The sequence below is a fragment of the Dysidea avara genome, chromosome 4 (genome assembly GCF_963678975.1).
Source record: "Dysidea avara chromosome 4, odDysAvar1.4, whole genome shotgun sequence".
NCBI lineage: Eukaryota > Metazoa > Porifera > Demospongiae > Dictyoceratida > Dysideidae > Dysidea > Dysidea avara.
Window position 1 is genome coordinate 15,542,513 of NC_089275.1, and position 27,036 is coordinate 15,569,548.

At 38.1% G+C, this 27,036-nt stretch overlaps 2 long non-coding RNA genes across 6 annotated transcripts; both read left to right on the forward strand.

Annotated features, from left to right (window-relative positions):
• The first annotated feature begins 23,183 nt into the window (after window positions 1-23,183).
• LOC136252918 (uncharacterized) lies at window positions 23,184-26,980 on the forward strand. 5 transcript variants are annotated; one of them, XR_010699841.1, is made up of 9 exons: window positions 23,185-23,415; window positions 25,712-25,797; window positions 25,878-25,927; window positions 25,986-26,091; window positions 26,141-26,173; window positions 26,230-26,349; window positions 26,569-26,690; window positions 26,753-26,835; window positions 26,888-26,980. It is a non-coding gene; the product is annotated as an uncharacterized lncRNA (long non-coding RNA). The 5 variants fall into 5 exon arrangements; XR_010699842.1 differs by having other exon boundaries at window positions 25,712-25,757; window positions 25,899-25,927; XR_010699843.1 differs by having other exon boundaries at window positions 25,712-25,757; window positions 25,899-25,927; window positions 25,986-26,082.
• On the forward strand, window positions 23,425-24,977 carry LOC136252919 (uncharacterized). Its single transcript, XR_010699844.1, has 2 exons — window positions 23,425-24,689; window positions 24,739-24,977. It is a non-coding gene; the product is annotated as an uncharacterized lncRNA (long non-coding RNA).
• Window positions 26,981-27,036: the final 56 nt, after the last annotated feature.

The following is a 27,036-nucleotide window of genomic DNA, read 5'->3' on the forward strand; positions in this document are numbered from 1 at the left end:
CTAGGAGTGCCCGCACTAAGTCAGATATCGATTGTTGTGTCCACATTTTGAAGGAAGCAAATAATGACATCACTAAACAGTCTATTAGAGACTGCTTCCAACTGGGAAAGTTCGATTCAACTAGAACAAAGCCAAGACCTTTACTTGTGAAATTATCTCGTGCTTTTGATGTAAATACTATCCTTTACAATAGATCCAAAATCCCCGAAGGCACACAAGTCAAACCGGATATGAGCAAAGAAGAAAAGCTGAGAGAGCAACTACTATTAAAGGAACGTTGGAGCCTGATTAGTTCAGGAACTGATAAAAAACACATCAAAATTCGTGGCACTAAAATTTACGTTAAAAACCAAATACATGGTGAACTAGTTGATTCAACCTTTGTACCTAAATCTAGATCTGAAGCATCAAACACTTCTAATAGTAATTCTACAATGGAAGTTGTCACACCTACTACCTCTCACTGACTCTCTTTTTTCTATACCAATTCCAGAAGTATAGTAAATAAACTCCAGAAATTCCAATCTGTAGTTTACTCTAAATGGTTTGATATAATTGGCTTAACAGAAACTTGGCTTTCCGATAGCATATTTGATAATGAAATTCTACCCTCCAATTATACCCTGTTTCGTCACGATCGTCAATCTCGTGGTGGTGGGGTCCTCATTGCAGTCAACGACAAAATCTCCTCCCAGAAATTAACTTCACCTGAAAACTTGGAAGCCGTATGTGTCATACTGAATCTACCTAATCCTGTCACTGTTTGCACAGTTTACGTACCTCCCAACAGTACTGCTACTTATTATGAAACCCTGTTCGATTTTCTTTCAAATTTATCTAATGCTTCTGATCAAGTAATCATTCTTGGTGATTTTAACTTTCCAGACATAGACTGGGACTCATTGTCAAGTCATTCTCTTCTTTCCAATCAGTTTTGTGATCTGGTTTTCCAGACTGGTTTAAGTCAGCTCATCGACATACCTACCCATAATCATGGCAACATACTAGACCTGGTTCTTACTAATTTAGATGACAATATTTCCAATTTACAAGTCCATTCAACTCCACTACTACCATCAGATCACTCCAACATTACCTTTTCACTGTCTACAAGTACTACAATGTCTTCTAAGCCAACCACTTACTTTACATTTGGTTATTCCAAAGGTGACTACCAAGGTTTACATGACTACCTATGTTGCTCTGACTTTACATCATGCTATTTAAGTGATGACATTGAGTATATATGGCACATTGTTGAATATCAGATAATTACAGCCATGGAACTGTTCATTCCTGTAAATAAAGTTCATTCAGACCGACACCCCATATGGTTCAATTCAGAAATAAGGCACTGCATCAAACGTCTCAGAACTCTTCGACGTAGAAATAAGCGGCACCCAACATATCACATTTCCCATATCATTGACTCCCTTGAGAATTCTCTTCAAGACAAAATAAAAGCAGCCAAACAGAACTATGAATTTCACCTCATAAACAATTTTGCCCCAACTAACAACAACAAAATATTTAAATATCTAAAATCTATCACTAAGTCTAATACTAATCCTCCTATCATGAACTTTGACTCTTCATCTGCTAGCACTGACTCCAGCAAGGCCAATTTGTTTAATCAATATTTCCACTCTGTTTTTCACAATTCATCTTCACCAGCAAACCATGACAATTACCCAGCCACACATGAATCCTTAAACTCCATAACTATTACTGTCACTGATGTTTTCGAAGCTCTCATTTCATTAGATGTTGAGAAATCTTGCGGCATTGACAGAATTGCTCCTAAAGTACTTCACAGCTGTGCTGGACCTCTGTGTGAGCCACTACATCATCTGTTTTCCATGTCACTACGTCATGCCACCTTACCTTCTAGCTGGAAAATTCACAAAGTAATACCCATCTTCAAAGCTGGCGACCATTGTTCTGTAAGAAATTATCGTCCCATCTCGCTCCTATCCAACACATCTAAAGTTCTTGAAAGACTAATCTACAACAAAATTATCACTCACATTAGTAAATATATTAGTTGTTCTCAGTTTGGTTTCACTAAAAACTGTTCAACCTTACAACAAATGCTAATTTTCCTAGACTACATAATTAACAGCCCCTCACAAACTGATGTGGTGTACTTCGATATCAGTAAAGCCTTCGATACTGTATCTCATGCCATCTTGCTCAACAAGCTTTGGTCTGCTGGAATAACTGGTACACTCTGGGCTTGGTTCCGGGAATATCTGACTGATCGATATCAACGTGTTTGCATCAACAACTGTTACTCCGATTTACTGCCAGTTCTCTCAGGTGTGCCCCAGGGCAGCATACTTGGCCCCGTGCTATTTCTAATTTATATAAATGACATGACATCATATATACACCAAAGCCAACTCCTAAAATTTGCCGATGATACCAAGTGTTTCATGCACATCTGTACTATATCTGACTACAACGCTCTGCAAGAAGATATCATCGCTTTATTTACTTGGTCCAGAGAGACAGATCTGAATTTTAATCTAAAAAAATTCGTACATTTATCATTTAAATGCAAGTTAGAAACCACCTACACCATTTCGGATATTACTATACCACATAATGACTCACACAAGGACTTAGGGCTCATATTATCTGAGAATCTAAGTTGGGACAAACACTACAAATCAATCTCTGCTCGTGCATATAAGGTATTGGGACTAATACGTCGTACTATTGCTTCTACCCATTCTACTTCTACATTGGTCACATTATATATTTCAATGGTTCGATCTCAGCTGCTCTATTGCACCCAACTATGGCGTCCACACCTGATGAAAGACATTTTAACTCTTGAGCAAATCCAGCGCCGTGCCACTAAGTATCTATTAAATGATTACACCAGTAGTTACAAAACCCGTCTAGTAAAACTAAGGATCCTTCCTCTGATGTACCTGTTCGAGTTACAAGATACATTATTTGCAATCAAATCAATCAAGGTACAAACTAAACAGTTCAATATTCACGATCATATCAACTTCAACTCAGCTAATACTAGATCCGGCACCAGCAACAAATTGATCATCCCTCATCATTTAAATAACGTATCTAGACATTCTTATTTCCATAGATTACCAATTCTCTGGAATGCCATGCCTATCCTTAACGGTGGGGACTATTCTACGGAACGGAACGGAACGGAACGGAACGGAATGATGGACTAAACCACGGAACGGAACGCTTTCTCAAACTGAAGCTTGCAACTTACCATTGCTGAAACTTCCCTTATAAGTTAGCAGTGGCATCTCCAGTGGGTGGTTAAACATAAGATAAAAAGAATTAACGGATCGATTGTGGGTTTTTGTTGGTTGTCATTAGTAACGAAGTATTATTGTGGGATGAGCTGTATCAGTGATGTTCATCCATACGGAAGGGAACTTTATGTGAGCTGTTTTTCTTATTTAGACTTTAGAAAACAGTCTGGGCCGGTCTTTCAAGTCATAAGTCAGTGTATAAATAAAGCAAGCAGGAAGATACTGGTAACAGGAAAGAGCCAGCTGAATTTAAACTTGAAGAATTTTGTGCAGTGTGTGAGGAGCAAATATTTTGGCAGACCGCAAGGAGGGTATATTCTGCAAACATCACTGAAGTGTATGCATGGAGTTATTTATATATTAACAGCTGGTGCAGTGGACTAATGCCGTATTCAATAGTGAGCTGATTTTATCTGTTGCACAATTCAAGGATGTGTCTGACTGCTAGCCTTGAATCAGGCTAAATGTCAAAACTCCAAGATCAGCCAAATCTCTATTATAAGCCGCATGTGAAACCATGCCCGTAGCCACCAGACAAACGTGATTTGGACCAGGATGTGTGTGTAATTTCAATGTATCTAGTCAGACCTGAAATGAAACACTTACATTAATTACATACCACCTAAGAATCCTAGGATTTCTAAAGTGTAACATTTCACATGCTTCACTTCAAACAAAACAGGTTAAAGTTGTTCGTCTATTTTCAAGTGATTCCCAGTCCAGCTGGTCCATGAAATTACAATGGGATCACATGTATTTGTTACAGTGCGGGCTGTCCTGTGTTGGATCTACTCTAGAGTTGAGATTTCAAGGTAGACTCACTGCCAATTTACTGACATTAGTACTGTTGTAGCATGTTTAAGTGGAGGACAAATGAAATAGTAATGCTAGATTATTTATGTATACAAATTTTTCATAATGAAAGTGATATCCCATTTTGATTTGTACTTCCACTTTGCAACATATTCAAGAGCAAAAAGCTACCACACTTAATCTCCAACCGCTGTCATTAATTAACCAAGATCTCACTAGTCTGTAATTCACCTTACTGTAGTGATTTTATTGATTCATCTGTATGCTTTTTTCATTTCCTTTGAAGTTGTACCAAGAGTTCATAATAAGGTGGGGAGTGTCTAACTTGAATGCATTCACCAAACACCCTGCTTAAAGTAACACCTCGGCCTTATTTCAGAACAAAGGCTTTACCTTCTTCAGCAACTCTAATCAACAGTTTTCTATCCCCCAGTAAAGGTGTTGATTTGATGAAAGGTGAACTTTACACAGGGTGTTTGTACAGGCCATACTGAGAGTTAGACACTCTCCCCCATACAAATCAGTATTACGAACTCTTGGTTGTACAGTATAGGTAAACAAAGATAAGTTTCTCTCCCATCTTATTCTAGGATTTCTATTGACAAGGAAAATTCAATTATTTGTATACAGGCTCAAAATTGAGAAAATATAAAGAAAGTGAATTAATATTATACAGTCAGTTTGCTTTTGGATATTTAATGTCTCCAACCACAACAAAAATTCGATGAATCCATGCATCTCATCACTGGTCGTCTGAACATTCTGAAAGTGATACCTCACTCAATCAACCATATATTCTGTTTATTAGACTGAATAAAGTCACGATTACCTAAACAATCTCTTAATTAATGTTTTATAATTATCCTATTCCATTTTCCTGGAGATTCCACTAATAAAATGCAATTTCAGCAATGATAGCAGCTAGCCAAGCTGCAAGTTGATTCAGAAAGCACTCCATTCTGTAAAATAGACCCCATCCAGAATTCAACTCAGTACTCAGGCTGAGATATCTGACAATAGTCCACTACTCTGTTAATGAATCATTGATGTTCACACAATATAGCCTCCTTGAGGTATCTGAATGTTTGCTCCTCACACACTGCACAAAATTCCTTTAGATTCTACTTAGACTGAGTTGATTCAGCTTGTCACCATACTTGTTTCCTTTGTAGTGTAGCTATACACATACTGATTTATGCCGATTAGAAAGGCTGGGCCTCAGACTGTACATTCTAAAGTCAAGTAAGTAAAAATAACTCACATACTAGTAAAAACAAGTCATGCATTAAGTTCCCTACTTGATATATCCGAAGATGAAATCACTGAGTCAGCTATTCCCACAATTAGTACTTCGTTACTAATGACAACCAACAAGAACCCACAATCGATCCTTAAATTCGTTTTATCTTTCTTGGGGTACGTTTGATTACCTGCTGGAAGTGCCACTGATAACTTGTACAGCAATGGTAAGCTGCAAGCTTCAATCTGATAAAGCATTCCGTTCCGCAGTTTAGTCCATCATTCCGTTCCGTTCCGTTCCATTCCGTTCCGTAGAATAGTCCCCACCATCCTTAACTTGGATCTAACGTTTCCTCTGCTAAAATCAAAACTAAAAACTTTTCTCTGGGATCATTTTATAACTAACTTTGAAGATAACAACAATTGCTCATTACACTATCTCTGTCCTTGCTCAAGATGCCACCAGTCACGTCCACCCTCCTCAAACCTGAACTACTTGTAGAATCTGTATGTATGTGTGTATATAAGTAAGTAAGTAAGTAGGTAAATAAGTAATGTAATGTAATGTACTTTCGCGGCTGTTGGTACATGTTACCAACAGACCTTTGGTGTGTTTACACCATAAAGCAATAATAATAATAATAATAATAATAAAAATGGATGCTCGGACAAAGTAACGTTCGTTCGGACTCCTCCATCTCTACCCTTCCCATGCAACTTATATGCTATTGTGTGGTAGTGATTGGTAGAGCTATCCTTGAGCTATCCCGTGATATAAGCAGATTAGATTTTTATCAGCTACAGTTGCAGCTATCGCCTTTTTCCCAGACGTGGTAACATGAAGAATCGTCGGACACAAAATTGCAATTATAATTCCGGACACAGCAACTTATTGCGATTACTTTGGCATTTTTTGAGTTTAAGTATAGCACTAGCTAAGAAACATTTGAAAACAGCTATTTAGGCACCTGTGTAGAGTGATTTTTTATCAATTCGAGATGGAAATAGTAGCTACCTCCTATAGCTACAATACATTAGGCCTAGAATAGCTACATAAAATTGCTCAAACTTAAAATAATTTATATATTTGAACTTACTTGAGACAAGGGAGGTAAGAAATAAACCACAACAATACACAGGAGGTCGCCACTGCTTTATAGCCTTAGTGACTGTTCTATTAGAGTATATTAAATGCTATATTAATTAAACTTCATTAATTGCATCCATAGTATAATTTTATGTATATGCAGACTATCTTCAGTAACACCAGAAGTACCAGGCCCACCTTTTCCAGATATGGACTGTATTGAAGTTAATGTTGAAGGCGTGACACAATTATTGTCTAACTTGGATGCTCAAAAGGCTGGTGGCCCTGACAATATTCCAACCAGATTTTTGAAAGAATTCTCTTCAGAACTAGCACCTTGCCTTACAATGTTATTCCAAGGATCCTTAGAACAAGGAATTATCCCTGATGATTGGAGGAAAGCTTTTGTGGTACCTGTTTTTAAGAGAGGGGATCGCTGTTTACCAGCAAATTATAGGCCAATTTCTCTTACCAGTGTTGTGTGCAAAACCCTAGAACATATATTATCTTCAAATATCTACTCTCATTTAAATAAACACAATGTTCTTGCTGACCAACAACATGGCTTTAGATCCAGAAGATCTTGTGAAACCCAGTTAATTGAAACAATTGATGACTTTGCCACTACTCTCAACTTATCAGGACAAATTGATGCAATTTTCTTAGATATGTCCAAAGCCTTTGATACCGTACCTATAAACAGACTCTGCAGCAAACTTAGTCACTATGGTATTTGTGGAAATATATTAAGATGGATTAAAAGCTTCCTGACAGACAGATCCCAACAAGTTGTTGTGAATGGTGAATATAGCCAACTGTGTAAAGTAACTTCAGGAGTGCCACAGGGGTCAGTGTTGGGACCACTCTTGTTTCTATGTTACATTAACGATATTGCACACAATATTTCATCAAAAATTCGGTTGTATGCAGATGATACTTTACTCTACAGAAGTATTCATTCTGAACAAGATGTGGTAGCCCTTCAGAATGATTTGGATACTTTATCACAATGGGCTGATGTTTGGCAGATGTCATTTAATCCTTCAAAGACTGAATTTTTGAGAATTACCAATAAAATGAATTATGTTCAATCATCCTATTACCTATCTAATACCTTAATACCATCAGTAAGTCATACAAAGTATCTGGGTGTCATTATCGACAAAAATCTTAAATGGACACAACATGTTAACATGATCACTACAAAAGCAAACTCAGTAAGAAGTCTAGATCTTTTACAACGGAATCTAGCAAAGTGTCCTGCAACAGTTAAATGCTACTGCTATAATACATTTGTTCGCCCCGTTCTAGAATATGCCAGTACAGTGTGGTCCCCATACCATGAACATAACATCTATAAATTAGAAATGGTACAGAGAAGAGCAGCAAGGTTTGTGATGAATAACTATAATAGAACAGCTAGTGTGACAGAAATGTTGAACAGTTTACAATGGCACACATTGGAGAAGCGAAGAAATAATTTGAGAGCCTCACTAATGTATAAAATAATTAATGACATGGTAGATATTAATGTGCACCAACAGTTTAGACCAAGCAACACCACAACTAGAGGTCACCATCAAAGATTTCTGCAGTTGCCAACAAGGGTAGATGCTTATATGAACTCCTTCTTTCCTTTTACAATAAAATTATGGAACCAACTAGATGATCATATTATCCAAGCTCCATCTCTTGATTTATTTAACAATTATATAAATTTGTAAATAAGTAGCTAACTACATATGTACGAATATACTCATGATTGAGTTTGTACATTAACAAATATATATATATATATATATCTAAGGGTACATTAGTGCGAAAACCAGTTTTAAAACTGCGTTAAATTAATATACTCTAATAGAGCAGTCACTAAGGCGATAAAATAGTGGCGACCTCCTGTGTATTGTTGTGGTTTATTTCTTACCTCCCTTGTCTCAAGTAAGTTCAAATATATAAATTATTTTAAGTTTGAGCAATTTTATGTAGCTATATGAGGTAGCTACTATTTCCATCTCGAATTGATAAAAAATCACTCTACACAGGTACCTAAATAGCTGTTTTCAAATGTTTCTTAGCTAGTACTATACTTAAACTCAAAAAATGCCAAAGTAATTGCAATAAGTTGCTGTTTCCGGAATTATAATTGCAATTTTGTGTCCGACGATTCGTCATGTTACCACGTCTGGGAAAAAGGCGATAGCTGCAACTGTAGCTGATAAAAATCTAATCTGCTTATATCACGGGATAGCTCAAGGATAGCTCTACCAATCACTACCACACAATAGCATATAAGTTGCATGGGAAGGATAGAGATGGAGGAGTCCGAACGAACGTTACTTTGTCCGAGCATCCATTTTTTTGGACAGTGGCTTTCGAAGGTCACTGCAGCCACACGATATAACCAAATCCTTTCAAATTTTATACATGGAGGTTATAGTGATAGGTCTTCATAATAGTGCCATAAATGATCGGCTCTCATTGTTCTTCTAGGAAATATCGCGTCCGAAAACTCAAGGGGGTCGAAAATACATGAGCTGCTCTACACGTCACAGACAGGGCCAACAGCCTTCACTTTTGGATTTAATATTTACCCTTGACCCAAACTCTATTGATGAAGTCACACATCTATCCCCTCTAGGTAGTAGTGACCATGTTTGTTTACTGTGGAAATTTAAGTGTTTTGATGATTTGCCTTCCAAAAAGAGTGTCCCTATGTACAATTACAGAAAAGGTAATTACGAGGCTATGAATGATTACTTTGGGAGTATCAACTGGTCTGAAGTTCTGTCTGGCAATGTTCATGATGATTGGCATGTGTTTATGGTGACAGTTCAAGATGCCATAGCTAAATCCATTCCTAAAAATAATAAACCTATTCCTTGGTGGTCCAAAAACCTCTCTAAAGCCATTAAAGCTAAGCAACTTTCCTTTACCAAATATAAACATTCCAAATCAAGATCTGATTATGCCACCTATGCAGCAAAACGCAATGATGTCAAATGTAAGATACGATCTGCTAGAAATTCTTATGAACGGTCCCTGTTAGACAAGCTTCATTCTAATCCAAAAGCACTGTACAATTACATTAAGTCTAAACAGAAGATTAGACCTAGTATTGGCCCATTGATAAAGAGTGATGGTTCTCTCACTGCTGATGACCAGGAGGTGACTGAAACCCTAAACCAATTCTTTGAGTCAACATTTACCAAAGAAAATTTATCTAGTATGCCTGTTCCCTCCTTTGTGTCTGAAGATAGTATTTGTGATATTGACATAACAGAGTCAACAGTTCTTCAGAAGCTACTTGAGCTCAAGGTTAACAAAGCTCCTGGCCCAGATGGTATACATTCTTACGTCTTAAAAGCTTGTGCTAACACACTTTATGTACCTTTATTAACCATTCTGTATTCTCAATCCTTATCTAGTGGTGTCCTCCCTGATGAGTGGAAACAGGCACACGTTGTTCCTGTTTTTAAAAAGGGTCAAAGAAACCAAGCTTCCAACTACAGGCCAATTAGTTTGACATCTTTAGTTGTTAAGATCCTGGAATCTATTATACATTCTGAATTGGTAACCTTTCTTGATGGGCAAGGCATACTTAATGGTGAGCAACACGGTTTTGTTAACAGGAAGTCCTGTTTTACTAATTTGTTATCAACTTTTGAAGAGTGGACTTCTGCTTTGGATCAAGGATTTGGCATTGATGTCATATTTCTAGACTACAGTAAGGCATTTGATTCTGTACCTCATCATAGATTGATCACCAAGTTGGAAGCATTTGGTGTTCGTAGTAATTTGTCTTTGTGGCTATCAAACTTTCTTTCCAACCGCTTCCAGAGAGTTGTGTTGAATGGTCACTTGTCGTCTTGGGCTCAGGTGGTGAGTGGAGTCCCCCAGGGGTCTGTTTTAGGGCCCTTGTTGTTTATATTATAATATGTTAATGACATCCCAGACCTTATTGAAAGTAATGTAAGAATGTTTGCTGATGATACAAAAATTTATTCTGTTATTCAGAGCTTTGACGATCACCTTAGGCTGCAAAGTGATGTTGACCGATTGTTGCAGTGGTCTCACACATGGTTGCTTCGGTTCAATATAGCTAAATGTAAGCTGATGCGGATTGGTAACTCTGCTCCGTTCACCTACTCTATGCTGGACAGTTCCACCAACTTACCCTTTGAAATCACAGAAGTGCAAGAAGAAAAAGATCTTGGTATTTGGTGCACTGAAGACTTGAAACCATCTCTACAGTGTCGTAAGGCTGCAGCAAAAGCTATGCAAGTTCTTGGTTTGCTAAGAAGGTCTTTCAAACTTTTTTCTGTTGACTTGTTGACTTTTTTGTACAAAATGTATGTCAGACCTCACTTGGAGTATTGCATCCAGGTCTGGAGCCCTTACTTGGCGAAAGATATTGATCTCCTAGAGAAAGTACAGAGACGTGCCACCAAGTTATTACCTAGTTTATTTGATTTACCATACGAAACTCGTCTAGAGAGACTTGGTTTATATTCACTGTATTGTAGACGTCAAAGGGGAGATATAATTGAGACCTACAAGATATTGAATGGTTACCATGACATCAACCCTACCTCATTTTTCACTTTGAGTAATACGGATACCACCAGAGGTCACCACCGTAAACTCTTTAAATTTCGATCTCGGCTGCTAGTGAGGCATAATTTTTTCACCAACAGAATAGTTAATTTGTGGAATTCTCTTCCAGCAGATGTTATTTCTGCACCAACCGTGGCATTGTTTAAGAAGAATCTTGATGATTTATGGAGAACAACAAGATATGGGCACTCTCAAAGGCCTGCGGCCTAGCTTGACAGTCTTGTACTGCCAAGCAATTTTTTGTCCATTGATAATAATAATAATAATAATTATAATAAGCTGTTTCATACCCGCTGTAGTGATACAGTTGAAGTAATTTACTGCTACATTACCCGTGCACGTCTCTAATTCCGCCCCAGCCCTTCAGTGCCTGTGAAACTTCAGTGTTGACTTAAAAAGCCATGCAGCACCAGCGTATCACCTTTCAGTCACAGCACTTCGTAGACCCTCATGCAACCACCCACAATTATAGAAACTCTTTAATGATAGCATGATATATTGTAATAGTAAACATTTACATTATGATAATCCCATAAAAAAAAGACTACAATAGCACAAGAAGCCAGATACACTAATGTTTGGCTATATGAAGTACCACCAAGAGTTCATAATATAGTAGTGTCGTCTTGGTACCACATATTATTTTTTCTTCACCATTTGCGTGATTTGTCCATTGACCATAAACTCACCCGCCAACAGTCACAACATCAGTATCCACCCTGCATATACAGAAAGGGATACAGTATGGTAAGGCACAGCTATAGCTAAAAACGTGTAATCATAGTCAGACTATCATGTCAACAAACGCTTTCTTCCACTATTATGATTATTGTTAAAGTGAGCATCCAACATAGTCATTCCCAAGATGTATTCAGCATACTGCAGCAGTTGATGACCAATTTTGGAGTATATTACTTGACTTCTTTTGTGGTTCTCACCTACATTGTTGACATAACAATATTTGTTGCTAGGAGACATATAAACTAGGAGGGACTCATGGTTATAGCATAATGGTAAACAAGTTACAACAGCAAAGGAAATTTTAATAAACTAGCAGTGATTGGATAGTTGATAGATAAAAGTAGAAGACAATTTGTAGTTTTTCCAGTCCTGATTGTTTGAGGATAAGCACATTAGCTGAAAAAAGCAAGACAGACTAAATCTCAACACAAGGTTTATGATGCAAACCCATTATGCACCTACCAATGTGTTACCCTACCACTCCCCTTGGATGTAAGTGGGGCTTTACAAGGCGAATTGACATGAAACTGCTGCTTCACTATGGGGCATTTGACAATCATTCATTAAGCACCCAAGTATTTTTTTCTACGCTGTCAAATCCCCCACGTTGCAACTGGAGCTAATGGTGGGGATTTAACACAATAAGTTTGTCCTACCATAAGGCATTTAACATTCGGTTGTGCCCACTATAGCCCTATATATGCCTGAAGGGGGGGGTTAGTAGGGAAATATGTTGATATGTGCATTATATATAATATGGTGCATCTACTGGGGTAAGTAGACTAAGCCTGTACCTTGCGGGCCTAAGCATGTTCCTCTCCTGTTTTGAAAAATAATCTTTTATTGCCTGCCCATAACTGGAGTTTGCCTAACACCTTCAACATCACAAAAAGGTATCTAAAATGGTTAATTTAGCTTTGACCATTGGCAAACTACAACACTCAACAATTATATCAGAGTATACATATCTCTATATATCTGCCCAGTTACTATATAGTAGGGTCCATGGTTGTCTCAGATATGCTTATATTATTATCACATCAATCAATCGATGCATAGTAATTATGGTATACTGTATGTACGCATTGAGCTGAGCCCTCAAAAATATTAACTTATTAGTTTTGTAGTATTGACTTACTTACTAATCATTCAAATGCCTGACACGTTATTTATAGCCAAAGATTTCACCATACATTAGAGAAAGCCATAAAAGTATATAGCCTTTCCTGAACTGTTGATGGAAGCATTTGTCTGCTCTTGACAACTTTTTGGTTGAAATGTTGAGAAAAAATCTTTCAATTTTAGCTGTTTTCTCACTAGGGTTCAGCTCAACTTGTTCGCGGTCTGACCCACACAGCTGCTAGAACAAGGATCTGGCCTACAAATGCATATATGTGACTGAATTTGACAAAACCAGGCTTCGACACACAAAGCTTCGTTAGGAGATATGGTGATTTTAAGTAGTCATTGTGTAATAACTTCCCAGTGCCTACAGCTGTGCAAACAAAATTTGCACCAAGTATTCATCTATTTACTATAGCTATCACTGAGTGGGTGTATGCATTTCTGATACCCAAAATTAGCCCAGTTTTGGACAGCTTTTCTCGAGCGGGTAATAATATCACAGGTAATAGTAATAGGGTGGAAGGGTGGGGGTGGGCTCAATATAGGGGTATAAAATGAAGCAATATAGGGGTATAAAATGAAGCAAGAAGACGATTGGAATCCAGAGGCCAAGTTTGGGCTCTCCATGGCCCTCAAATCACTCCAAATTGACTGAGAACACTAGAGGAGCTCACTTAATATCGGACCGGCTCCAATATCGGACGCTATTTCTCCTAAACTACAATGAATATTCAAACATTCTGCACATCTCCAGGTAAGCCAATGTTTCATAAACTTGTGTACCAAGTTTCAGATCTCTCGGGTTCTTGGTCTCAGTACAGCAACCTTTTGAAGACCAGTCCGAATTATACGTAAAATCGGAAAAAACGCTCAATTCAAGGACAGCCATTGTTTGCAGATCACACTTGCATTTAATCAAAAATTGCATACCTTCAGATTGTAGGGCTACTCATTTACTTTCTAAATATGTATGGTTTATTTCATTTAAAGTATTGTACTGATGAGTTATAGACCAAAGAAAAGAGGCTGTCACTGGAGCAATAATCGCCCTAGCTATTTTTGCTCAGAATCAGAAAAAATGGTTTGAAAATGCATACAAGGTGGATGATTGTTTTAGATTGTGTACTGAAAGTTGTTAAACACTAGTTCCTGCAAATCCAACACTATAAAGACATAAAATACTGCAGATTCAGGGGCGTAGCCAGGGGGGGTTCAAAGGGTTCGGACGAACCCCCTTTTCAGAGTTAAGTTTTTAAAATCGTGATACTGGTTAACTAGAACTGAATTAACTTACACAAATCCACTGAAATGGGTAGCTACAGGTCTTCAGGCAGAGGAATTCAAGTACCTCTACTCGCTATTGCGAATGAATTTATAAGAATACACATGTTTACACGTGTACACGTGTTTACATGTGCACACCTACGAAATAAATGAAGCGTAAAAGTGCTACCTCAGGTGGCATTCTAAAGTTTTTTTCGAAAAGAATCCATGCAGAATCTAGAAGGCCAGATTCTAGTAAGTTGTAGCACATGGCTGTGGAGATTCTATACTTAGGGCAGAACCCCCCTTTTGGAAATCCTGCCTACGCCCCTGAGATTTGACTGCAGAAATAGCAAAATCTTTAATATGGCTGTCAAACACTCTAACATAAAAAGTCAATCATTTCAGCTGAAAGCCTAAAACTCTAAAACAAAAAGTACGTAGAACCACATTTTAAGCATATCAGCATTATGTAGAATTGATTTACACCACCTTTTTGCAAAAAAATGGTGACTGTTATATTAGGGTATTTGACTGCTCTATTAGAGGGTTTTGGTATTCCTGTAATACTTTAAGTCTGGAGGACAGTGAATTTATTGGAAAAGTTGCTTGACAACTTGTAAATGATTAATTGTATGCAATTATCCACTTTAAAATATTTTCAAAGCATTGATTACAATTTTGAGTTAGGGCAATTATTGCTCCAGTGACAGCCTTTTTTCTTTGGTCTATAACTCATCAGTACAATACTTTAAATGAAATAAACCATACATATTTAGAAAGTAAATGAGTAGCCCTACAATCTGAAGGTATGCAATTTTTGATTTAATGCAAGTGTGATCTACAAACAATGGCTGTCCTTGAATTGAGCGTTTTTTCCGATTTTACGTATAATTCGGACTTGTCTTCAAAAGACTGCTGTACCGAGACCAAGAACCCGAGAGATCTGAAACTTGGTACACAAGATGATGAAACATTGGCCTACTTGGAGATGTGCAGAATGTTTGAACGTTCATTGTAGTTTAGGAGAAATGGCGTCCGATATTGGAGCCGGTCCGATATTAGGTGAGCTACTCTATTGGCGAGCTCTCTGTGAAGTCCCAGCTCACTACATACCATTATCACAAAGCCATGGCCATTCAATGGCGCCAATCTCCCACTCGTGGCTTTGACAGGGTCGGAAGAAAGCTGCTACAGAAACCAGACTTGCCAGTCCTGAAGGAAGTACAGTGTGGAATATGATAGTGTATTAGGCCAGCAATCCATTTCTGGTAAAAACGTAAGTTTGATTTTGTGTGTGTGGAAGCCTTGTTATGTGAAATCCGGTCACATATATAATAAGGGTTTCGTTACTTTCACATCGTTTGATGCTCTACGTAAAATTACGTAACAACATTGCGTTAGAGGCGCTTTAATAAAATAATTATTAAGCACTGACTGAGACACGCGAGGACACTGTCGTGACGACTGAACAGTATCTTCCCTATTTAGAACTCTAATTATTTAGTTATTATATTGTGCCCATGTCTGTACTGCACGTGTATGTTATATACTTTCGATTGTGGGTACAACACGAGGTGTTCAGATTGTACGTGGCTCGAATCCTCCTCCACTCCGCCAATCCCGAGTCGGACCTGTCCAGGATAGGAACGTTCCGCAGCATTTTGGTGCTGTGACCAGGTACAGTCCACTATATTATCATAACCTCCACCTCAGACACGCTTTATCAAACCAGATACATAGAATCTAATGGGAAGAGGTAACAGCAGCCAGCTAGTGTTCTGTGACTAAGGGGTCTGCCAGAATAACAGAGGTAAGTAATGTATGCAGCAGTATGTATCACATCACCACCAAGATCACTTTAATTGCCTGGTTGTAATGTTTTATGCTGCAATACCGCTATTAATGCTATGAACAGAACTCTTAGCACAGACATGGTAACAATTTCCTTCACTCCAGATATATTTCAACCTGCCTTGGTCAATTATAGTAAGGCCAGAGGCTCAGATTGTACCATGCAGTTGCAGTGATGTTGATGGTTTTGCAGCAGTGTTCGTAGTTGAAGTATTCTTTACTAGAGGAATAGCATAACTGTAGCTAATGGATAATACTGTAGCCTCTTTCCCAAGGGTCTGAAACTCACATAATCTTACAATTTCTGAAACAGTTTTTGTTACTTTCACATTGTTTGATGCACCTCTACATACCATTATGTAACAACACTACATTATAGGCACATTGATAAAGCACTGAGACACGTCAAACTCAATAGGTGACAGCAGCCAGTCTTGTGATGACTGAAGATGATGTGCGACTAATTGGTCTGCCAGGATAACAGAGGTATGTATGCATTATGTATCACATCACCTCTGTTACCTTCCATTATCCTTGAGTGTACTGTTTTAAAAATGCTATGAACAGAATTCTTAGCACAATCATGGTGATAATTTACTTCAGGGATATTTCAACCTACTGGTGACCATCTTTTAATAGGGACCTAGTGTACGTTTGTTTCACTGGGGTGTCACACAAGCACTCACTATTGGATGATCTGCGTCAAAGACAAAATTTACCTTAGCCTTTGGCTTACAGCTTTTGACCTGACTTGAATGCATCTTCCTGAAATTTTGTCTACTGTTTTAGGCTTAATTGTTAGGTTTTCATCCCTGGCCACATCCAATGTGGCCATTTAGCATTTTTAAAAGTTAGTATAACTAGCTATAGTAAACCAAGAAAGCTGCTGTCTGGGTCATGTGAGCCAGCTAGATATAAATCCGTACACCTTCATTGTTACTTTAAGTGTTGAAGCTATTTAGGTTTATTATATCCATTTACCAAACACACCAGTCCTGTGCTTTAAAATTTCTTAATACATCCTATCTATATAACCAGGGGAGTAGGACAAGACCACGTGAATGCGTAATAATGTTGCACAAGTACTTAAAGTATTTCATGTGAACTGAATAGACCCTGTACAAAAAGTAGAGGAAGGGGCTTGATACATATTTTGCTCTATTTAGTTTGTTGCTTGCAATGGTGTGATTCATGATTGGAAAGATGCTGCTGTTATGGCAAGGGCTAAAAAGGGGGGCTAGTTGTAGCCAAAAAGCTAGTTGTAAATGACTTTTGGCTAGTTGCAAATGGTGATTGGGCTAGTTCTATAATTTAGACAAAATAGCCAGGCTTACCACAGGAAAGTATACTTACGTATTGTACCTCTTAACTCTTTTACAATTTACCACAGGGATTTGACTAAAAGTCTAAAGATACATCTTGAGATAGCGATTTTCAAACATTTTCTATTTCATGGTCTACTACTCTGATTAAAAATTACCTTACTAGTTTTAATTTCTTCCTTACAGTTCACTATAAACTGAAAATCAACACATTCATCAAATCACTGCTTTCATGCACATAATTATATACATAGTTATTTTGTCCCTTCAGCTTGCTAATTATTTCCAGATCTCACTCATTCTCTAAATTCATTTCCAGGTTCAATCATGGCACACTTATGTTTCAAAATTCTTGGGGAGTATGCCCAGACCCCTAGAAATCCCTCTTTACTGCCACTTTGTCTCATGACTTTCATGTCAACAGTAACAGTAGGCATCAATGATTACAATACAATCGTTGTTGTATGATCTATTACTTTCAACAGGTAGTATGACTATGGTTTAATAAAATATTTTTGTTAGTGCTTTGTAGTGCACGTGATCTTGTCTTACCCCTCTGATCTACAACTGTGAAAGATACATCATTGAAATCACAGTGAAATTGTTACAGAGCTTTGAAACATTTTAAGATTTTCTATCTCGTAAGTTTTAATATTTATTTATAGGTAACTCTGAGTTTTAACACTTCTTCCCATCTCCCACTGTAGTGATATTTTGTAGTCTTGACTATTGACTGTGAGTTTGACCACAATCACAGATTGAGATTGACTTAGTAAGTGATACGTGATACCCCTAGTGTTTTGTTTTATAAGCCTAGCACTACAATTAAACAGGTGATTCTGAAGTCACAGTCTAACCCCCTCCACCATACTCCAAATAACCCACACCCTGTTTGCCCATTGTAATCTATAACATCTGGGTTTTGCACCACTAGCAACTGTAGCAGGCTATCTATCATTGTTACCAAACAACCAACAACATACTAGTAACCATAGATACAAGACAATAACCATACATAAGTCTAGGAGCACTACTACCTGAAAACTTACATTCATAAGTGAATAGAATGAAAGACTAAATACAATAATGGAGAGTGAGGGCTAGCAACAAGAAATCAAAACGTAAAATTTTTGAACCATCCAGCACCAAGATGATTCAGGGAAAAACCCACTGGGTTTTACCCACATACGCATGTTACGCACATCAGTAATGACTGAGTTTCTTTCTGTAGCTATGTATGTGTTCACTTCTTCATTTTGATGACAGTAGTGACTTTCCATGTAGAATTCTGCCGTTCTCCTAATACAAATGTCATTTTGCAAAGTTTTTTTAAGACATACTCTGTAAAATGAAATACAATAGTAATTGTTTTGTTTGTTTTTGTTAATGCAGGTAGCAATGATGTCATCGTCTAATTGTGGGTCAGTCATGACTACTAGCACAGCAGGTGAAATTGGCCAGTATCTCCTCATATTGTACATAGAACTCTATAAGTCAAGGGTGACTTTTTTTGCTGAAGAGCTGCAGCATTTGCAATAGTGTGATGCTAGACTGTGGTACATCGCTCAATAACTTTTTGTTCCAAGTTTTATGTACATGCTGTAACTGATCATATTATTGTTGTTTAAATATCACATCTTTTTATTTACAAATAACTAACCCTTTGTTATCACATCTTTATAGTAGGTCCAATATTACCGTAACTTCTTTCTGTAACAGAACATGTACAGTATGTTACCTCTATTACATTCAGATGGTAGCCCTAATAATTTATGAATGGAATGTGGCTTATTCGTAGTAATGCTTGACCTGCTAAAACACCCTGAAGCTTTTATTTCAAATGTCCTATGTGGTCTGACAATTTCACTGTTTTATATGTACTAGGAAACACACCATTTGGTCTTCTTTTCTGAATTTGGAACCAAACCATTATTTCTTTATTTATTATACTGGACAGTCTGTAATTATTGATGCATCCAGTGGGGGGAGGGGGAATGCATAATCAATAGAGACACTAACAATAATGTTCATGTAAGTTTAGACAGTTCAAGAGTGTCATTATCTACAACTTCATAATTATCATTTGTACACTCAGTCAGATTGTTATCACCAGGAACTTGTCTGTCGCTTCTCCAACAGAGGGGACATCACTTGTTCTAAGTACGATTTCACCATGGCATTAAGTATTATTCACAACCTTTCCGTAGTTGACTCTCCAACAAACCCCATACATATTCACTGTACACAGAATCACAACTGCACTTTACCTTTGATTTAAACCCCTGGGTTACCATACATGAATTGGATCACTTCATCTGAAGCCTATACGTACTTAATGTCCCTAGCAGTGCAAAACACGCTGTGCTGTACATGATACGAAAGCAATGGATTTTTAAACAACATTTCAGTCTAATAAATAGAGTAGTTACAGTTATACAGGAGCAGCTTTACATAGTAATAGCATGTTTCAAGCCTTAGTGAAGGGGGAAAGGGTCCTGATGTAGGGAAAGAGAATAGTGCACGTGCTGAATTGTCGCTGTTCAATATAGTGCAGACCAGCTAAATAAATTACTTCACACTTGGACACGCTGACAAGGTCCACACTCTGTGGGTATGCCTTACAATGACAGTGTACAGGACAAAGTTCTTGTAAACAATTTCAATTTACTACACACTGTAACAGCATAGCTGGTATTATGAAGGCACACACATGCATGTTGCTGTACCTTAATTTGTTTGTTACTGATTATGGAGGATGATTTGATGCCTACCAACTGAGGCAATTCACTTGGTTTGTCTTTTAACTCAGACTCTACTGATTGTGTGCAGTGTAACACCATTTTGCAGTAAATGTACTTGAAATTTAACTGTCAGTTAGACTGGAGTGATTCAATTATATCTAATCACGAGCAAGAGTTGAACTTGTACACGCTGGATAACAAATGGCAGAAATGATAACCCTCTTGAGTTTACTTAATATTGGGACAGTCTGTACTAATATATTGCAGGTCCCTATGGTGAATGGGTGAATCCCCCAATTCCCTCTATCCCACCAGTCCCAACATAAGCAGTCCATTGTGTTTATGTTATGAAGTAACAGCTGCTCGTGCCTAATTGTATAAAATAACAAAGGTTATCTGCACGCACAACATGGGGCAGGATACAAAACCTTGCACGAGACTGTACTATCAGCAAAGATTGCAAATGTAATTTAATGCCAATATTTCTGTATTAACTAATTCAATGAAATATCAAACATTAATTTAAGGTGTTTAATCAAGCAATACAGCTACTCAACATGTATACAGCACTGTGCATGACAATAAATTGATTTCAGTGGCTGCTTTGAGCTTCAGTAATGGTGGAATAATATATAACATACACTTGTAGAATGGCATGACCCACACACTATAGCTAACTGTCACAAATGAAGGGTAGACAGCGCTGCACAGATGATTAGGCATGCAGATATTTAACAAAGTTTTACAGATACAACAGGAAGTACTGACGAAGAAAAATTTGAAGAATTCACAATATTATTAATCAGCTTTGACGAAATAAAATTTGACGAAAAGCAAAAAATAACAGGTCTAAACACTGACTTTTGAGGTGCTTATTGGACAAATTAACCCTTTTGTAAAAATTTTCCTGTGGTAAATTTACAGTTAATATTGTTTCAGAAATTGTACTATAGTATTATCCATTAGCTACGTAGTTATGCTCACAGGCAATTCTAAGGGGAAGGGGGGGGGGCGATTCTGTAGGTCTAGTTCAACTACCAACACTGCAAAACCATCAACACCACTGCAACTGCATGGGACAATCTAAGCCTCTGCCCCTCTTTTTTTTTTTTTTTTTTAAACCATCAGAATAATGATGAAAAAATTACATACAGAGCCTCGGACACATGCGACTACAAAGATAAGATCCGCGTAGGCATGGCAAGGATACATACAAAAATAATTAACTACAAAACTTAACTTAAAGTGTCCAGGTTGGATTACTACGTGCATAAAAGATTCTCTGAGAGGAAGTTATAGCCACAGCAGCTGCTCTATCAAGCAATGCTTTCGTCTTGGAAAAACTCAGATTTGAAACTCTTTTCATAGATGTTACTGTCTCTGTAAGGTAATGGCCAAGGCAACCAATTTCAACTGTGTGGTAATGACTAACAAAACCCAAGCGGTCAAGCTCAGCAATAATTTGCAGATATTCTGGCTTCTCCTGCTTACATTCTCGTGCAGCAGAAAGGTCAGCACGAGAATTAAATGGGCAGGTAAGTTCCAGAAGTACAACAGATTTCATTTCTGCATTATATATAACAATGTCAGGTCGGTGAGAACACACTAGTACAGCAGGGGGAATGGTGGCAGGAGGGGAGTCAGACGCACGTTTGCCATCCAAATCAGCAAATATTTCTACATTATCCAAACAAGCTTGCAACTCAGACATCAAACATAATAAAACAGCATCATGACGAAAAGTAAACCTGCCTTGCTGCAAAGCCACAGGACACCCATTTAGCACATGGTGACAAGTTGGACGAGGTGACAAACAAAGTGAACAAGTTGCACCAGTTTGTATATGCCAGCGACGTAAATTTAACGGAGTTGGTAATGTATCTGATGAAGCTCGCAGCACAAACGAAAGCTGGCCTGGATGAAAACCCAACAGGAGTCGATTCCACAGCTTAGAGTCAGCTTCCAGAACAGCACTTGATTCAAATTTACATTGAACAGAGAGAGTGTCCAGCTTCTCTTTGCATAGTGTCAGTTCTCTAGAAATGGCAAGGTGTTTGCTAGCTGTGTAGAGCTTGCGAGCCGTAGGAATAGAGTCCAGTTGAGCTCTGGCTTCATTGAGTAACTCCTGATGAGAACTGTTAATCTGGAGGAAATTGGAGGAAAGATCCACTTGTAAGGCCAACTCCTTAATCATCGGATCTGATGAGGAGGAGATGTTGGCAAGTAAACTAAGTTTACACTGCTTTGAAATTGAACGCACACTAGGACAGCAAACACCTGGATAGTTCAAGATCACACGAGTGGCACTACGAGGTAAACAGAGCCAACGTTTCAGGTATTTAGTAGCTAGATTTTCCATTTTATTGATAGTGGATGGTCCAACACTATCAACAGTGAGATGGAATCTGATGATTGAGAGAACATAATTCCTATAAATCCATACCTGGTACTCAGGTCTTAATGGCAAACTATCAACTTTCTGTATAAGGTCAGAGAACCTAGCAAACATAGCTTTGCCAGAAGCACTTTTGGTAGCATGAGCAGAAACTCCAATCAACTTCCCCAAAAATTTGGTCGGGCCATCTAAGATAGTTTTGGTAGTACCACCAGATAGAGTTATTCCACAAGAACAAAATTTTTACTATAATTGACCAAGGCAAGTTGAAATATATCTGGACTAAAGGAATTATCACCATGTCTATGTTAAGAATTCTGTTCATAGCATTGTAGCATAAAACATTACAACCAGACAAACAGTGGTGATCTTGGTGGTGATGCGATACATACTCATGCATACATAACTCACTTCTGTTATCCTGGCAGACCGGCCCCTTAGTAGCACGTCATCACAGGCCACTGGCTGCTGTCACCTCTCCCCAGAATCGAGGTTTGATAAAGCGTGTCAGTGTGCTTAATAATTATTATTTTATAAAAGCGCCTATAGCGCAGTGTTGTTACGTAATTTTACGTAGGGCATCAAACGATGTGAAAGTAACGAAACCCTATAATATAATCGGGATTGACTAAGTTCACCCAAATCCCATGTCACTCACGTGACTAGTGTTATGTGACCACACTATTTGCGGGTGACTCACCACCTGACGTAACACATAGATTAACACTCTTATACAGATCTAATTAAAGCGCTTGTCCTGTATTTTGGTGAACTGGTGAATCAGTGTTATTATGACTGAGGGACACTTGACAGCTGTTCCTTTGGTGAGATGGAACGTCAACCATTGATTCTACCAACTTTTGGGGTTACTGAATACTGCTGACGAGGAAGCTGAATCCTATTAAACTCGAGTAGACTGGTAAGTCAATGTGATGTACAGGTAGCTAGTAAGACTAGTACTGCTACTATGTCCACTAGTTACTGCACTGTTTATAAGCTGCTGCACTGCTTTTCCACTACAAAGACCAAGCAGAAGAAGCAACTAATAGTCAGACTTGCAAAATACATATCACAGTCAAGGGGGTGGCACTATTACAAATATATCTTGTACTCTGATGGCTTTGTTGTAACTTGAAGTGGTCAAACTCAATAACTGCTACCTCTAAACACCAGGAGCTGCCAAAGAAAGAACCATGCAACATTAATACACCACATGTAAAGTCAATGGTGAATACGTACAGCAGTAAATTCATTAACTACCTTCTGTAAATTATATCGCTAAGGAAGCACAACTCAAAAACTACCGTAAATGTAAACCATAAACAATGCATATAAGTATGTACCTTTCCAACTGTTTTATAGCCACTTGTTATACATTTTTGTACAAATTGTCGGTTTCATAGTGTCTACCACATAGAAACTGGTGGGAGGACACACATGCACACACAATTTTCTCAAAACAATTATATTAACTAGCCTAAAACTGGCCTTTTGTCAGCAGCAGTGGTACTATATGCCTTTAATTTTTGAGCTAAAAATTTATTGTCTGAATTCTTATTTTGTATGGTTATTCTGAAAGTATCAGTCGTGTTATACACCAACATTGTAAGTGGGTCAGAACTGTTGACCTGGTTGACCCACTGACCCGAATAGTAATATGGATGGGACCTGGATCTGACCCGCATGTGACCTGGTTTAATTAAAATAGAGATGTTCCTCAAGAGCTAGATTAAAAGTCCACAAGTTCCATTAGTTAGCCCTGTATTTTAGGATTGTCTGCAAGAAGCAAGTAGCTACGTATTATCAAGTGGGTGTGGTTCCACGTAAGTCTACATGCAGCTACATAATTAAGAATTTCCACAAGTTAGTTACCTACATTTCAAGTAGCAACATGGATCCAGTGATGCCATGCATGCCCACAGAGAACAGCTGATACAATTCTGATAAGTGGGTGTGGCTTAACATCCCGCACAGACAGCAAAGTATATTCCTGAAAGGTGGGTGTGACTCCACATAAGTTTTTTGAGTGTTTACAACTGCATTTCCACCAATACAATCGAGCTTGTTAACTTATAGTCACACGTGATCTCATACCCAGATATTCAGTGAAGTGGACAAGACCCACTTGACCTGGACAAAATGTGACCCAAATGACCTGGATAATCCGGATACTTACAACGCTGAAATCTCAATGTAAGAGAATCTTTGATTTAGCAGCGGCAATTTCAATATCCTCTTCTAGGAGAATATTTATGGCGAAGAGCTGCCAAGAATGGTGTGTGGACTTTTGAACATTATGTTGGCAAGACATTTTTCATTATTAATTGTGTGTGTGTGTTTTGTTTTTTGTTAATTGTACTCCTTGCCATGCCCACCTGTGGGGCTTTTTATGCCCTATTTTTGTGGTAGCATGTGTCCGAGGACATTTGATTGTAATTGTTTGTGTCATCAATAATACTGATGGTTCTTCTCCCCCCCTTATACACTTCACGAACGATGCTTGTCCTTTGACCAACTGCAGATTTCTTGACTACATTGACTTTCAATTTGATGATTAGAGTACAGGATATACAGTATTGGAGTGTCACCCACTTGCTCATGCATGGCTACTGGCTCACCTACTTACCCTGTTTCCATTGGTGCTGCTCTTGCGTAAAGCCTGGTTGTTGCATGCTGCCACTAGCTGTGACACAATGACCAACATATACAGCAAGCCATGGCCAGGCAATGTTAAGTTGACTATTACCTATCACCAGCCCACATCACTTTCCACCATGCTGCCTCAAACTTCATTATGATTACATGTGCATTGAGGTGTACCAACTGTCATTTACATCTATGAAAATGTTTCTTGTTGCTCCTGCAGAAAAGTGGTAATATGTGACCATAGATTTGCAAATGTTTAGTGGCCCTGCATAGTTACAGGTTTGGTGCTTGGTATGTTATGTCCGGTGGCTTGAGCTCAACATTCCCAAGTCTACCCATGCCAGCTGTGGTAACCAGGTTGTAATAAGAGTGGGGACTCAGTATTAACTGAAAGCAACTTTCCAGTTCCATTAGACTGTTGCGTTATATTCTGATAACAGCTATGTAGCTGCATAGGAACTTTGATATAACTCGTGCCCACTTTAAGTTAAGTACAACCACCTTCCTTTGTTTCCCTCCCCATCAAGTAGCCATACTACTGTCCGTCTATTAGTACTCTTCTTTTTTAGGAGCAGAGTGCTGCAGTAAGAATGCAGATATTTGTGTTGCCACTTTGTGAGCGCAGCCTGATTGTATGCATGATCGCAAGGATTTGGTGGGTGGTAATTACTGTTACTTTACTACATGTTTATTATCTACTGCACTAGATGTATATTATCTACTGGTGTGTTGTAGCCACTCCTCTCTACTCTTCAGATACTTTCGTGATAACTACAGTAGAACAGGTGAAATAAAAAATTATTCCAATTCTAACAATTTGGATCATGTTTGTTGTACACGCAGCACTCTATCAGCTGAGTAGGAACTTCTGCTTTACACAATGAGTTTGGTTGCTATGGAAAACTTTTCTATATGATATGTGTCAGTAGAATCCCAGCAGGTTGTTAAGGTGATAGTTATATAGCTACATATGTAACTAGACTTGTATAAATTTAAAGGCTGGCCAGTTCTTCCTGACCATCCATTCACATGTATGATACTACAATCATCAGTGACTTGATATGATGTGGATATTTTTAGGTTGTAGGGAACAAGGCATAGGTGTCATCAACCTGCAGTTATGTTTATGTCATTTTGATGTTGTGTATTCACACAATTCTCAGGAAAGGATTGTGTATATTAAAGAGCAGAAAACCCTAACAACTACGTACGTATGTGTGTGCGTGTCAGCAGTGTGTGTTGATGTCACTGTTTGTGTCAGTGTCACTATGTGTAGTGTGTACTTGTGTGTATGGTGTGTGCTCACACGTATCATACAATGTTGAATGCATAATTGTATATGCTTATTTTATCCATATTCTACAGTAGGTGTGGTTGTATTGTTTGAGTACATGGTAGTAATTATTGTATTGCCTGTACCTTATAGAGCATTACGTTGACTAACTACGTTGGTAATAAGTGTCGCTTGATCAAGGATATGATCAGATCTACTGGCCTTCCTTACACTGGTTACCTATCCAAACAAACTACTCATCTTATTTGCAAATGGTGTGTGCGTGTGCGCACGTGTGTGTTCATTATTCTTTGTACATGCACTTTGTTTTGTATAGTGAAGGAGGTAAAAAAATTGACAAGGCTAAAGAGTGGGGACTAAAGATTGTCAACTTCTCATTCATTGGTGATGTCATATTTAGTAAGTGTTAGTCAGTACAAGGTGTCCAGATACAAATCTTTACCACCATTAGCTGGAAAACTCCCAGAGCTGTCTTCTAAATACTACATCCTACAGGAGGATGAATTTCTACCCCTCTCACACCCATCAGCGTTGTCTCTGCTAGGTACTGTAAGAGGTATTTGTAAGAACCACGATGCTATTCTGTAATCCCCACACACA